We start from the raw sequence: 15,861 nt of genomic DNA, 5'->3' as shown, positions 1-15,861 counted from the left end.
TTCAGTAACCGGGAAGGCAGCCGGTGAGCAGTGCAGAGCCATGTCCCCATCGTGCACTTTCCCCTCAGGCTTTTGGAGCTCTGGGTTACACCACCCAATGCACTTGCGCCCCTGAAACGCTCCTTAATATCATCCGCAATGTCCTTGTCTAGCTGCTTAAAAGCTGACTGCAATGTTAGATGTAATACCAAATCCTCTTTGTGCTGCCAAACCCTTTTTCTTCCACAAAGACCCCAGCTACTTGCTGATGATGACTTATTTGGCCTCTGCAGCCACAGAAATAGGCTACAGCTGTGAAAGGCACTGGTGGGGAGGTTCTCTGTGCTCCTCAAAGCTTCGCCTACCTGGGGCCCTGGTGCTGTTGGAGTCAGCCCCTCTCCCCTATGGCATCTGCAAGCCCAAGCCGGGGATAAGGTGCTTGGGGTCCCAGCACCCACCCCGCAAGGTGATGCTCATTACCCAGTTGCAGTCTATTGTTTACTTTCTGACTAGAGCTAGTAGAGGCGTTTAATTTCCAGGTGTGCTGTTAAAATTTCAACACATGCTCCCGATGACTAAGGATGCTTCCTTTGATTTATTTAAATTTTTTTGCCCCTTTGCTCTCCCTTCCCCCTCCTTACATCAGCAATGGGTATAATTTGTTTGCCAAGTCACAGGGTGTTTTATCTTTCTTTGGCCAGCCCCAAGTGGATGGGGGTTTGTTGAAGCAATGGCATTGTTGCTTTCTTGGAGCTGGCACGTGGGTGTTGGATTGTGTCATTCGTAGGAGGTGAACGTCAAAGGAAGTGGGATCGACTGCTGGAGGAGGTTTGTAAGCCAGGTACTTAATATTTGGTTTCCTGGAAAAGCAAGGAAAAAATAGCAAAACAGGCAGCCTTTGTGTCTTTAGTTTTCCCATGCAATCAGAACAACACAATGCCGATACATGCTTAAGCAACAGTTTGGGTTTTCTGGTGGGGTTTTTCTGCCTTGATTTATTCAGGGTGGAGAACTACTGTATTTTCCTTTAAATAGTTTCACGTGTTTTGGTGGATTCTGTTGAATGTTTATTCCAATAACACAAATAATTCATGTTCTGTAAGTGCCCTTGCAAATAATGCAATTTATTATCAGGTACATTATGTTGTCTTTTTATTTGATGTAAAATGGTCTCTTAGAGTTAAAATTAGACAGAAGAACCATTTGAAACTATTTTGTTCATCTCCAACTGTTTTTTCAGGAGTGCATTAGTCTGAAGTATTTCACGGGCAAAATACTGAGTTATTTTTGGAGGAGAAAAATGGTCTACAAAAGAAAAATATAGCTACTTATTTTTACAGTAGTTTTATGGTAATTGCTGTTTTATTTGACATGTATAGGTACTGAGCTAGATGCTGCTTTACTAGGAATATTTTTTTCTCCTAAACTGCTCTAGGTAGTAGGTATCTTTTGCAGTCCTTGTTCAGGCTAAGCGTAAAGATTAACAAGAGAAATTATTTTTTTAAAGGCTACCTGTGTCCTATCTTATGGATTAGGCAAAAGGACCATGTGTTTTCATTATGCTGTTTTTTCTCAAACCTTTGCCTATTTAATCTAAGTGCAAGATGCTTGCTCTAGCTGTCTGTGCTTTTGAAAAATCTATGTGCTGTAACACGTTTTCCCGTTGTATCACTGGTGGGGGTCAAGCATGTCTGAGACAGTCTGAATGTTTTTAGATAAACCCCTCTGAGTAAAGCAGCTTTTTCCTTCTTGTATGGCTTCTGATTTACACAGCTTTCTTGGCATTTAACCCTACGCTCCTTTTCCCATTGCTGTCAAAGGGACCTGTAGGTCAGGAGGAAGGAAAGCTCAGTCAGCTGATGGTGAAGTGTTCACGGGAGGACTTGTCTGCAATTGCTGGAAACGCAGTCCTCCTCTCTGACTTCAGCAAAGTGTTCTAGTGTAAATTCATAGATCTCGTTGATATTATTCCTGATTTACACACCAGTAAGCACTAAGTAAGCAAGCACAACAGTAAGTTAAGAAGACGCGGGCCTTAAATACTTATCTGGTTTATTTTTAGTGTGCCAATTGCAGCTATTTATATAGCAAGGAAACAGTGATACAAATCTGACTGGATTCCTCCTTTGCTTTGAATCCGCAATAGAGAGGCAGTATTTTTTTTTTACCATGAGCTCTTATTTATTATGTTAAATTTGCTCTGATTAATATGTTATAGACTTAATTTTTCAAGGGCCTTTTAACCTCCACTTCTAAGCATAAGGGATCTTGTTACTTATCTAAAGGAGCATTGTTGCAGCCTAAGAGCAGCTGTGAGATTGCCCTGCGGTGCTGTGCAGGCACTGATACCTTACATGGGTATATTTGTGGGGAAAGGTCCCGAAATTGTGATGGGGCTCCACGGTGAAGCAAACGATGTGAAAGGAGCCGGTACTCTAATAACATCTCGTACAGCAAAAAGAAAAAGCACGTTTACGGTTGGTTATTTGCTTACTAATAAAATCCTAGAATAAAATATATTCTGCTATGAGAGGCTTTTGCTGGCTGTAGGAGAGGCAGATGGGGTGCTGCTGCGAGCGAGCCCGTATCTATGCCAGTGGGGGGGAAGGACACTCCCTCTGAAAAGAGGCGTTCAGGGTGAACTAGGCTGGTGGGTGGAGAGCGTGTGGTTGTTCGTGCTGGCTCAGAAATGAGCGCTTTTGTCTCTTAGGCCACTAGTTTATGTGTGGCTCAGCTTAGTAGTTACCAAAATCTATTACATTCTTTTGATTATGGATGGTCTGTGGTAAATAGATCGGTGATCCCAGCCTGGTCTTTAGTTGGCAAATAACCACATCACAAAAGCCAAGCCCTACCACTAATGCTGACATCTCGACTGATAGTCTCAGACACGTACCCAGGACTTCGCTGGCAGCTGAGCAGCCCTCACCACTGAGACAGGCAGGTCATCACCTTGCAGGACCAGTTGTCTTGCTGCATCCCTCCTGTGGAGGAAGAGAGGACTTGCCCACTGTCGAGAACTTTAAAACATCATGCCATATTTGATTTTAAAAGACTAATGTTGTGAGCCTGGGAAGGAAAGAGAAGTAATGGATAAAGTCAGCCCCTGTGTCTGCTATAGGAAGTCACAGGAGGTGGTACAGGTTTGTGAAGCGGCCTCGGGAACAATATCTTGTTTATGGATACGTGCATGTGTGTCAGTCTTGTGCTTTCAGCTTTACCTTCATGTTAACTATTATTGCTTGTTACTACATTTATACAGTAGCCTCCAGTAATTGTTCTGGGATTTGACGAATCACTCTTGGAAAAATGAATTTCTAGCAGTGTTAAATGAATGTGAAAAGAATTATTCTCTTTTCAATGGTTCTTGAAATGAAATTTTAGCCCTGATGTGCTCAACTACCTTCATGATTAATCTCTGTATTGTCAGAGGAGCCTGTCAAGCTCTTTTAGATCAAGGGATGCTGTTTTGTATTAAGAAGATTCTGATAATATCTTCCAATTACTTTGTAATCACACTTCTGCGTGAACGCAGTTGCAGCTGCTGGTATGCCATTACGCCAGTCGGGGGAAATTGAGGGCTTTAGATCATCCAGGCGTGTGTTTGGTAGGCACCTCTTCTCAACCAAGCCTGCCCATAAGCCAGTAACAGGGTTAAACTGGCTCAAAACCTAGTCCTTTATGTTGATGCTCTCAGCTTGAGTAGAGTAATTTGTTAATAGCCAGTTGTTTTATGGAAACCTTTTTGTGAGGCTTCATGCGAGAAAATGCTCCCCAGAAATTTTGGAGAGGTGGTAGCCTGCCTTAACAAAGGGATAGAGGACAGGGGAATTCAAGGGACCCCCCTGCCTTACCCCCGCAGGGTGCAGGCATTGCCCGGCACGGTGCCAAGGAGAGCCGCGGCAGGGCCAGCCCTGCTCGTGTTTGAAATTATTGTCGCTGGTTTAACCAAGTGACCAGCGAGAAAGACAGGGCAGCCTAAGCCACCCTATCGGCGTGACGGCCCGGGAGGGACAGTCCCTCTTAGGGCTCTCGGGTACAACAGAGAGGTGGCCTGCGGCTCTCTGCTGCCGTTGGACCCAGGAAGTTTTTGGGTGTGTTGCTGCATCCCGTTTTCCTCTATGTGCGTGCTCTGGCCGGTCCAGCTCAGGCTGGTGGCTGTTAGCACACCCATAACCAAGCACTTCCAAACTACCTAAAACTTCTCCTTGCTCTCTCGGAGCCTGTCCAGTCTGGCTTGCTGACCCTTTCTTTTCGCAGCCGGCCGTTGCTTACCCATGCACCGCCGTAGCCCTTCACCCCACACCCATGTGAAATCCACTGGTGGGCAGTTCCTCTTACCAGCGAAGTATGCCAGCTTGGTATCGCAGTCCTCCTTCATTATAAAGTTTCTATGTGTCTCCAGACAGGCTGCTTAATGACTTTTTTTCCTTATCAACTCAGAATTTCTTGACTGCTGCATTTTTCCTATCTAAATATAAACATGGGAGAGACTAGGAAATAAGTGCTATTGAATGATTAGGTAGAGATACGCCAGTGGCTTTGCTTGATTAATGGATTTACATTGTACATTACCCATAGGCAGCTTTCCAGTGTCTTTCCCTAAAACAAGGTAATTTGCTTCAAGGTTTATCTTTTGTAAAATACTGATAAGCAAGAGATACTTGGTGCATGTGTGAACGTCTAGGTAGGGAGAGCCAGGATGTACAGTCATTTTGCCCCTGCTAGTCACAGCCACTCCTGCCAGCACTTGAGGAATGCAGGATGTGCCCCAAATAGGTCTTTACAAATATTCCCCGCTGCAGTCATTTCAGCCTTTCCCGGCATTCATACTAGCTCTCGCTGACAACAACAGGATTTTCGTGATGGTGACTGCAGTAGAGTACAAATGCTTTTTTTTCCCCCCTTTCATGCCAGCAGGAAAGTGGAGGTAAAGACTCGCTATACTGACTCAGATGAAAGGTTGGACAAGCCCAGGCTCCTGTCTTTGGCAGTGGCCAGTGAAGCTTCAAGAGAGTCGAAGAACAAAACAAGCATAAAGTAATCCTTTTCCCAATCCATCCTCCTCGCAAAGTGAGTGTTTCCAGCTCTGGCATCTGTTCTAAGATAAGAAAGAATAACTTAAAGAAACGGGGTGGCAAGGCGAGGGGAGAGGCGTTCTCTTCAAAGTACTAGCAGGGTTTCGTTTTCTGATCTGGTGCCAAACGCAACAGAGGTACTTGCCAAATGCCCTTGCGATGGGACTTGTCCTGGGGCTTTACAGCATTGCACCTCGCTGCCTGCGCCCTGCTGTTCTGCTTCCGCTGGAGTTGGCGGGGCTCCTCTGATGCCGAGGCTGCTGCCCCGCCTGTGCAAAAATCCTGCCGCTCCTGACTGTAGGGCACGTCTCCGCATCGTAAAACACCGGGAGAGCCCTGTCGACGCTGTTAGCAGGGCAAACCGTCAGTGAGAGCTGTAGTTTCTTTTCAGCGAGGTGAGACTGGGGAAGAACATCTATGCTGGAGATAGCCTGTTTCACAGTACTGTGTCGTTTATCGCAGCGACACGTGGATTGAGAGCGCCTTCTGAAAGCTAGGGTAGATGCTGGGCTGGTCCCTGTGGTTCCTACTGTCTACTCATGACCAACCTTGTATTGTACTCCTGTTTCCTCGATGTGCGGAGCCACGTTCGGTCTGGTTATAAATCCACTAAAGGTAGTGGCATCAGTACCACGCTCCTCTGAGGCACTGGTGCCTGGACAGTCCCACCTCAGGATTAGGGCTGCTGAACTAAGTATATGTTTGCCGCAGAAAACACGCAAGAGATGGAGGCAGAAGAGTGACTCCAGGTTGAAAGCCAAAACTCTGTTCCCATGAGATGCCAGGTTTTTTAACTGCACAGCGCTCTTCTAGCCTTTCCAGTTGTATAACACAGGTGTTAAAGCAAAGGGGTGTTTTATACGTCTGTCTGTCCATTTTGATGTCAAAGGGTTAAAGTTAACTGCAGAGTGAGCTGCTGACTTGGATGTTTTCTTTCACTCCTGAAAAAAACCTTTTTAAGCTTTTAATCTCAAAAGCAGCATGGTCTGGAAGCATCAGCTTTTCTTCTGTGTCATCATTAAACCTCAAGTCTGAATTCCCAGAACTGTTTTTCCAAAGGAAAGCATCCATAGGCAGGTGTTATTTGGCAGCTGATTCGGACCTTTGGCAGCTCCTAGGTCCGAGCAAGCCTCCTCAGCGTGGAGACGCGCTGCAGAACTGGTAAGCCAGCAAACACCATTCCCTGCTTCAAAGAAGTTACAGGTACCAAACACACCAGGGGATCCTGCCAGCTCTGTAAGCCAAACAGACTGCAGTCTAAGGAGGTCAGAGACAACTCAGACACACCTGGAAATACTCATAAAGCACTTGAGCCTCATCACTGTTGCTCAAGGTGTCCAGCAGCTCTGCCAACATTCGAATGATGTCTGAGCCAGGCAGGTGCGGCTTCTGCAGCTTGGATGCCCGGAAAACACTCAGCAGGCTAAAACCACGCAGCTGACACTTGTCCGTTTCTTCATTTGTTCATATCTATGTCTCTGTAGCCCTTGTGTAGGGAGAGAAGATCCCAGCTTTTCCAGCTACCTGGATGCAGAAAGGACAGGAATAAAAACATCTGTGGTTGTGTTCAAAGAGCAGGGGGGGAAAGCAGTGCCCGCTGGCATCAGGCTGGGAGAGGCTCGGAAACATCCTACTCCGCAGGAGGGTGACGGCTGCCTGTGGCACAGCCCTGCTCCTGCCCTTGCCATCCACCCTGCCCGCCACCAGCAACAGCATCTTCCAGCCCGAGATGCTCATGTTCTCTGAACTGATCCTGAGTGGCTATGGAACACATTTAGAAGAATGTTAATTTTGGAGAAAGATATGGTACTGCCATTTACTGAGAATTAGACACTTCGAAAACATCTCTAAGTGACCAAAACTTGCAGTGCTCAAAATTGTTGGCCAATGTTATGTGGGCATATATTGCTCTGTAAACATTTCCCATCGTTGGTTTTACTTCCTAGCTGTGCATTCAAGACGGGTGTTATATTAGTTTCTTTTGCTGTGAGTCACAGCACCGCAGCCTTGAGAGAGACCATTGCTACATCCACTGAAAATGGAGGCTTCAAACCTTTGAAGAATAGCAGAAATCAGAAGGTTGTGAAGGGGTTACCTGTTGTATGCATAAAAACTAGCAGTTGGGGGCAAATAGCAACAGGGAGACTGCACAGGAGCAATGCTGGAGTGTTCCTCAGCGTCTTCTAGCAGAAGGGTGGAACTGCACTCCCTTTATTTGAAGGATAACTAACTGTTGAGTTTTGAAGTCTTACCTGCATGGCTAACGTGCAGTTAGGATGCTCAGAACCGGAGCCCGGTGCCGAGATGCCCCCCACCACTCAGGGTTTCGGCTGTTGTGCTGCAGCTGGGACCAGCTTTCACCGGGCATCTGCACCAGCTGCTGCCGCTTTTGCTCTCGGCACTCATAGATAGAATTTCCTCCCTCGTGGGAAATACTGATGAGATTTAAATTGTTTTGGTGATTTTGAGGCAGAGCGATGGTATTATAGACACTGTGCTGTTATTGATTTAGTAGTATTAGTTTTCAGCATGGCTAACAGGTAGCCAGCGCAAACCTCACCGTGCATTGCTTGGTGCTCCTCAGAAGCGGGTGTTCTCCGGACAGAGTTTCTTGCTCCCTGATGCTGCAATACACCGTGCTCTTTCCAGTGCAAAGGCAGCATTCCTCCTGTGTTCTCTACTGGCATCTGCAGGAAAGAAAATCTTCAGTTCCAGGCTGAGATAATTCTTCTTGTGTGGTAGCTGTATGCTTTCGGTGTATTGGGAGCAGAACATCAGACCAGAACAAGGCCTTCTGCTAAACTGGCTTTAGAAGTGTGCTTATTAGCACTAACTACATTTTTTTTAACAGCCATGGGGAAGTTGAACACCTTGGCTAATGAGTTATTTCACACTTAAGACCTGTGCTTTTACAACTGGTTCTGTGTGGTGTCGCATCCTGAGATTGGGATTACTGGTATCGTGTGGGGCACGGCATGCGGATCTGCAGGACCCTGTTTGACTTTTGGTACTTTTTGTTATTGCAAGTGTCAGCGTCGTACCTGAAACGAAACGATGCTTGTAACAAAGCCAGGCAAACCTCGTTCTGATGTCCTTAGTCCCACTACCAGCACTGCTGGAAGAGGCATTAGAGCATCTCGAAGGAGGTAGCTGGGGCAGAGGGAAGGGGATGCCAGGACGAGGCAGAGTGAGGGCGAGGCAATGCCGTACCACCGTGCATGGGAGAGGAGTGAGCTGGGCCTGAAGAGTCTTGGTTTGGCTGCCAGTCCTCTCAAGTGAGGCTTGCCTACAAAATTGTGAACCTCAGGCAGCTTGGAACTGTGATTTCTTGCTTAAAGCTGGTATATTCCCTGCCACAGAAACTGCATTAACTCCTTTAGTGACAGTTTGTAGCACAAATCCTGGCTGTTTAATTGGATTTACTATGGCTATTGGGAGCATAAATGTGTTTACAGATTTGTTGTGAAAGCTTTTTTGTGTGTTTTTCTCATAGCAAGTCAACTTCCATGTGGTGCAATTATGTTCAAGATGTTCCCTGTAGCACTGGAATAATGTCAGATTATACTCTGTGTGTACGTTTTTCTTCAAAAGGATTTTATCTAAGGCACGATGCACCCTGTTGGAAGGAGAAAGGGAGCTTAGTCTTTTATTAAGAAAGGCATGCAAAGCTTAAAACACAAGAAATTCTGTCAAATCCTCTTGCCTTATTATAGGGAAATGCTTGTCCCTGTCTACTGAAACGTGAAACTTTTTCCCTGTTAACTTCCTTCCTGCTCCATCCAACCCTGCCAGAACTAAGTCCATCCATCTGCAGCTTGCTACTTCTGTGCTGCCGCCTTTTCAGCGCTGAAAGGTTGAAGCAAGCACAGCGAGACATTTCAGAAACAAGAGTCTAGGGGAAAAAAAAGCAAGAGATGACTTTCATTTGGTTTGGAAAGTTTCTTAGTTGCTGTTTGGTTTGTCAACCTGTATAGTTTGGCCTAGAAACTTGCAGCGTGTTTGATGCAGTTGTACAGGAACCCCGCATGAAGCCCACTCACCTTCCCAGCGGCGGGGCTGCTGCCGAAAGGGATGCCGTGGTACGGGAACTGCCGTCAGATGTCGGGGGCTCCGGCAAACAGTGCTGCCCCAGAGGTGAAGCTGGCCCCTAGTGCTCACTCTCAAATTTTTCCTTTTTTTCTTATTAACTTGGGTAACAATGCAATTCAACAATGCAATTTACTGCCTGATGGCAGTTCAGATATTAAATGTCACATCTGCCTAATACTTTCATTCTTAACTATGACACGTTTTCCCAGCACTTCTAAAAGAGACAGTTGTGATATGTTTCATTCCCAGCTGAATGATAGTCAGAAACCAAAATTTGTTCTGTAACCCATTATTATTACTATTATTACTAATTGTTGTTAGTAAGTCTTGTAGAGGAGTTACTTGGAACAGCAGCACAATTCTCCCCGCCGTGGGAAAGGTCAGATGCCACCATTTGAGCCTGCAACCCATTACTCTGCGTGTTGGTCGCAGGTTTTCTTTCTCAAAGTCGCAGTGAAGGACGATCTCCAGGGACATGCCTCTGCTCTCTCTTGCTGCCTCTTTAGTCCGTCCCCTCCTTACAATGCCTCTCTGTCCAAGGGGAAGCTGCCGAGCCCTTGGCTGAGGTTGGCTATGCAGTGAACAATGCAGGCGTTTGAAAACTAGAAAGCTCAAAACTGGTGTTCCTGTGACCAGAGGGATGGATGGAAAGATCAAAGAAGAGGACACACAACTCGAGAGGGCGTAGTGGGCTCTAACGTCTTGGGAAGCGAACAGAAGATGGGCTCAGTGCCTGTGATGCGCAGAGCATCGCTGTTGCAAGAGATAGGATATCTGCGCTGCAAAAATGTGTGTAGAAAGGCGTGAGGAGCTTGCAGCTGTGCTTAGTCTGCCCCTCATTGAGGAGGTCCTGGCAATTACCTGCCTTTCTATCATAAGTGCTAATGAGGTAAGGGAGCGGGACACAAGGAGATGGAAGCTAAGTAGAAGGCAAAATCCATATGGCGATTGCTCACTAAAAATAAAGGTGAGGGATCTCTGGCAATCAGATTTCTGGTGGCCCTGTGCGGATTCACGCCACCTGAGAGTCTGGCCCCAGAAACTGAGAGTGGGGCTCAGCTGAGAGCAGAGTAACTGTGTATGCAATCTTCAGGTAATATTTCTCGTTGGCTTACTAAACCTAGATCTGCAGATCTACATTGCTGATTGAAAAATTGGCCTTGATTTAAAAAAAAAAAAAAAAAATTAAAAAAAAAAAAAGAAAAAAGCCTGAAGCTCTGTGCAGGTATGTAAGAATGTACCCAAGAATGTAGGAACACACCTTTGTGGGCTTAATCAGTTAGATATTTGCCACATTTTCCAGAACAGTTTGTATCTTCAGAGGAAAATCATCATTAAAAACACAAAGTAGACTTTACAGAAGCTCAGTGTCCGGGCCATTTTACAGAATTCATGTTTTTACTCTGCTTCAATCTGGTTAAAAAGCCTGAAAGATGAGCCATTTTTAAGTATTTCACAAGGCTCATGAGTCATGCAAAATCCTATCACATTTTTCCCTCTGGTTGAAATCACCGAAGTTACGAATGGTAAATGAGCTATTAAATCACAGATAAAGAATGCCGCACAATGGGTTGGTGAAAATACATAAATAAAGCCCCCTAGTTTTCCTCTAGCTTCTAATTCCCTGGGCGTGAATTCAACAGGTAAGAGCGAAGTACGGCAGCTCACCCTCAAAAAGGAGTGGCATGCAGCTGTATCCCTTGGAGAGTCGCTATTCCTTCTCTTGGTTTCTTTACCGCTCCAGGCAAACGGAGATTTTAATACCACTCCTTTATCTAGCACAGTTAATTTCCCCACCCTGTACCAGCTCAACTTCTCTGGCAGGTATGTTGGGGGATGGTGGCCCAAGCTTTCATCTGCTCCCAAGTCTTCGGCTAACAAAATTGCTCATTTGTGATCCCACAGAACCTGCTCCGTGCCCGGATCGCTCTGGGCAGGCAGGTAAGGGGTGACAGCGTGTCCGTATACTTGGCTCTACCAGTGCTGCTACTTCTGCAATGTTAGGGCACCTGTATCCTTGCGGTATTTTCATCACTAGAATAAATCCCGCCTGGAACTACTGCTGGGATCTGTGGGTAAGTGCTAGGCTGCCTTTCAACTTTTTTTTTTCCCCATATTTCTTTCTTATGCCACTGTAATTGTTGAAGTCCTTCTCCTTTTAGTTTCTTTTCCCTGAAACGCTGTGGTCAGATTTCCCAGATGTTGTGTTCCTTGTTGTCCAGGAACTTCTAAAGACCGAGAAGGAATTGAAGGAAAGCACAAGGCAGGGGGTCTTATGTGACCATAAACCATAAGAACATTTAATCAGAGGGAAAGTCCCACTTTCTACTCAGTCACTGTTTTTGGAGCATGTATTGGAGGTCAGAAATTACTTTTGGCACAAATAAAGGCAAATTCAAATAATAGGGAAAACATGTGCCATTTTTGCCAGTATTTTGTGAAAAAATTGCGGGGAAACAATTATTTTTCATTGCCTACATGGTTGAAATCTATATGACTAAACTGGCTTTTAGCTGAGGGGAAAACAGTGTAGTTCAGCAACTTTGCTTGCGGCACAGAGAAGAATAGTTCTGCTTCTCAACATACCTGAAATGTTCTCACTATTAAAGAGATTTCCAGTGACTTCTCGCTGCTACTTTTTTCAGGTTCCTGTTTTCACACATTTTTTTCTTTCCCACAGTCACTTCATCCTCTCTCTAACCAGTTCCTGCTGGAGAAAAGACAATGGGAAAAAGAGAAAAGAAACCCAAATCGCTGTAAGTCACGAAGTTAGAATTGCACACAATGTTTTCGGCGACATCCCTCGGAGCTAGATCATTGCCACCAGTCATACAATGGACAGCAGGCAACCCCAAACCCTGGTCCTCAGTTGACGTGGTGGGGAGAAAGCAGGGCTCACCAAGCTTGGCTGACGGAGTCCCCTTCTCGCGTCTTGTAGCGGTTGATCTAGAGCCTAACCCGCTTCGCTGTGCAATGTAAGGGGAGACGGTCGGCAGCAACCTTTGGCCATTCAGCTTCTTCCTTATTCCCCACCGCTGTGTAGGATCTGATCCTCCCTTTAGCAATAACACCCTTGAAACATCCTTCCATGTAAAATTTAATGTGTCCTGCTTTGAGATGGTTGCAAAATTCCACACATTGTAATGAACTGCCATACTAATTTATTGTAAAATATCTTTCGTGTATGATAACTTAATGAGCTAGGTCTTGCCAATGTTAAAAATAAGTCTCAATGTAGAAAAGGCTTATAGAATGAGCAAAATTGCTCATTCCCACAAAAATTTCATCTGCTTTCAAAAACATCTGATCACGTAACACCTCTAGCTGTCCTACCTACTTACCCCTGCTCCTGCAGGTAGTGGGTCTAGTGAGCAATTTTAATGTCTTGTATAGTGAGGATGCTGATGTAAGATTTCTGAAAACAGGTACAAAGACGTATTGATTTAAAAAAAATCAACTTGAGGTAAATACCTGGCATGGAAAATTTTAATAAAGATGATTGAAGTTTAGTAAGACCAAAGCATCTCAAAACAGGGTTTCATGACAGGAAATGTTAGGTAAGAGATGAAGCTCTCAGCCCTGCTAGTAATCATCACCTTAAGATGGATCAGCGTCTTAAGAGGATCTGATATTGTTCTGTCTTTGAAAAGCTGGCAGCTAATTTTGAAAACAAAAAGGCCTGTACAGCGATTATTGGGGTGCAGCTATCCCCATATACTCAAAGGTGACCACGTCTTTTCTGCTGTGTTTCTTAGCAAGCCCCTTGGAAGAGGTTCTGCATGTGTTTTAGTTGTGTTCAATACCTGTACGTGACCTTTCTCACTGATGTCAAACTTGCACAGAGGAAAGCAAGCTGCAGGCTTTGCTCTCGTCTGTCTGTCAGAATCCCCTTGTGCTGGATCCCATTGACAAGACAACCCCAGTTTTAGGAGATGGGAGTATGCTGTGTGGATTCAGCAGGTACAGATGGTGGGGATCAGTTTGATGAACAGATACAGACTTTAGCAGAAAAAATAAAATCCCTCTTTCCTAAGGAAAGTGACTTGTAGGCATTGTGGCAGGACTGTCTTAGAAGACAGCAAGATGCCCGCTTTATACTTTTGAACAGATGTTTTGCCACGTGAAGAGCACTCTCTCTGAAATGCAAAGTGCATCTTTCTTGGTTATTGCGCAGTGGATTTTCCCTGTGCTGGCTTGTCACCATGGCACTGGACTGGGAAAGCTGCAGATCAAAAGCTTTTTGGAGCTGTATGGCTGAAATGTTTCTGCTTTCATCGTCCATTAAAAAAAAAAATCTAAATGGAAGATGAGAACCTGCCCACTTTAGGTTCAGATGCAAGTAATTATAGGACCAGGCAACAGCAAGGTACTTTCTCAAAGATGGTTGGGCCACTTCAGGAAAGCTGCAGCAAACAGGTCATTCAAAAATAACTTTTTGAGGCTATGGAAAGTGGGTGAAAAGAAATAGCTAATGAAAAGGGGAAAATGCTGATGAAAGGAAGTGTTTTATCTGATATCAGAAACTGTTGGCTTTCATTCTGATCCTGTTGTTTTTTCTGTATACAGCTTTTAGAGTGCACTTAAGTCTTCTCAAAAGGTTGTTACTTTTCCAGTGGCATTAGAAAGGCTGAAATGATATTTGCAATGAGGGTAAGTGACTCTCTTGAGGTTTTGGCACCCACAGCTCCCGATTAACTGGAAATGCAGGCATTTAGTAAATCTGAAAATCAATGCCTCTCAGTCCTGCATGCTCCAGAGAAGCCAACCTAAGCTTTGTGAGTAGGACCTGAGCAGGAACTCAGTATGTGCCACACAAGGGACATATATCCGGAAAAATTAAGTCACCCAGAATGAATGCCAGCTGATAAGGTGGGGGCCTCTGTTCTTTTTGTCCAGACTATCTCACCTGTGGAAGTCAGGGAAGCCCTGTTGTTGGTTGCACCAATGGGAACAGCAAGACTTCCCTTTCTGGTATTAGTTTTGGCTGATGAGAGATGTAATTCTTACCAATTTCTGTAATTTAAAATCACCTCAGGATTCTAGTTCCCAAAGTAAGAGCTCTGTTCAAGGTCTGGAGTAGATTAAAGCAGTGACTGCTTATCCAGAGTTGGTTCTTGAGATGCTCCCCAAGTAGGGAGGTGGCTTCAACCACGATGAAGTGAAAGTCCAGGGAGGACCTGGCAATCGAAAACCAGTGCAGGGGACAAAAGGATAATACCAATAAGGGGTGTGTGTGTATACATACTGCCATATACACAGCTGTATCTCAGCTGTACAGAAATGTTCCCTGCCTCGCCAGCAGTTACTAACATGCTGTTTTCCTTCCAGAAAGAAAATTCTTGACAGACTTGAAGTGATGAGTAACGACTCCGCTTTCTCCCATTCCAGCTGCCACCCAGGCATGTAGGCTGGTCCCTCGTTGGCCCAGCAAATTTGAACGTCTGAACCTTTTCTTGTTGTCCCATGTCTGCCCTATCACTAATCAGTTGCTCACTTGTGGTGCGTGCACCCTTCAGCTAGGTATGGCAGGGTTGTCTTCTCTCAGCAGACACCGCGATTGTTTTTACAAGAGGAAAGAAAATACTCTACTGATAAACAGCAGTGTATGTCTAGGGAAAATGTCAGCACTTAAACCCGAGTCTTGCTTTTCCCTCTGAGTTGTCATTGCTGGATCCTCTGCCCTTCCTTACAAGTGGGTTTGAGGAGGTGGTTGTTTTGGCTGGAATTGGAGAGGCACAGGTGGTACCACCAGCTGTAAATTGGAGGAGGCACTTCCTGATTATGACCACTGCCTACACGCAGATCATTGCCAAGAGAGGAGCTGGAAGGCACAGAAGCCTTCTCCTTACTTGGAAAAAGGGCCCGGAGGATGATCATCGCTCCCCACGCCTGCACGCTTTCACCTGTAGGCTTCGGGCTTCTTTGCAAGCACTTGGCTTCCCAAAATGCTATGATGTAAATAACCCTCAGCCGTCACTGAGACGTGGATAAACCGAGGCATCGAGTATTTAAATTAATGCGTCTAACATTTAGGCACTCGGGTCCGTATAAAGGCACTGGGAGCTCAGGAGATGCAAGCGCACGGCACATTTGAAAGCCAGCTTACTTTTTTAAAGGACTTCAGCATGGATTCAGATGTCTGCTCAACCACGGCAAAATAAGTGGTGGATGAATAACTCCTTGATCTCCGCGAGGTCAAGATTTTGCCCTCTGGCTTTAAATGCTTGTGGCGAGAGGCTTGTGCCAAGCTGCAGAGCGAGCACGCGCGGGGCTCTCCTGTGAGCAGTTTGGGATATTGCTCTCGGGGGTGGTTTTTGGAGGACACTGCTGGCCACCTGCATAGGCAGGACCGTCCTGGTCTCAACTGCGAGCACGCACCGCCGTTTGCAGTCATGTATTTCTATTGCCACGTTACAATTTTTTTAATTACTGGCTGCTGCTCATGTCTCCACCTCCACATAATGGAGGCCTCTGTTGCTGACCCTGACTTGCCTTGTCTTCAGGAAATTTGGGGTGCCGTGTCTCCTTGTTTGTTGAAAACCCTTTCCTTGGGATGATCCCTCAGCCCGTTGCCGCCTCACGGTCTTGGTTTTAATCCTGTGTCCTAACCGTGGGTCCGCTGCATGGCGAGCACCAAGCAAGGGAGAGGCGTCGGAGGATTAACCCACCACCATGTTCTCCTCGCCTACGCACGAGAGGAGAGAGCCAGATTAAA

The sequence above is a fragment of the Gavia stellata genome, chromosome 8, assembly GCF_030936135.1.
Source record: "Gavia stellata isolate bGavSte3 chromosome 8, bGavSte3.hap2, whole genome shotgun sequence".
In the NCBI taxonomy this organism is placed as follows: domain Eukaryota; kingdom Metazoa; phylum Chordata; class Aves; order Gaviiformes; family Gaviidae; genus Gavia; species Gavia stellata.
Note: the sequence above shows the minus strand (reverse complement) of the source record.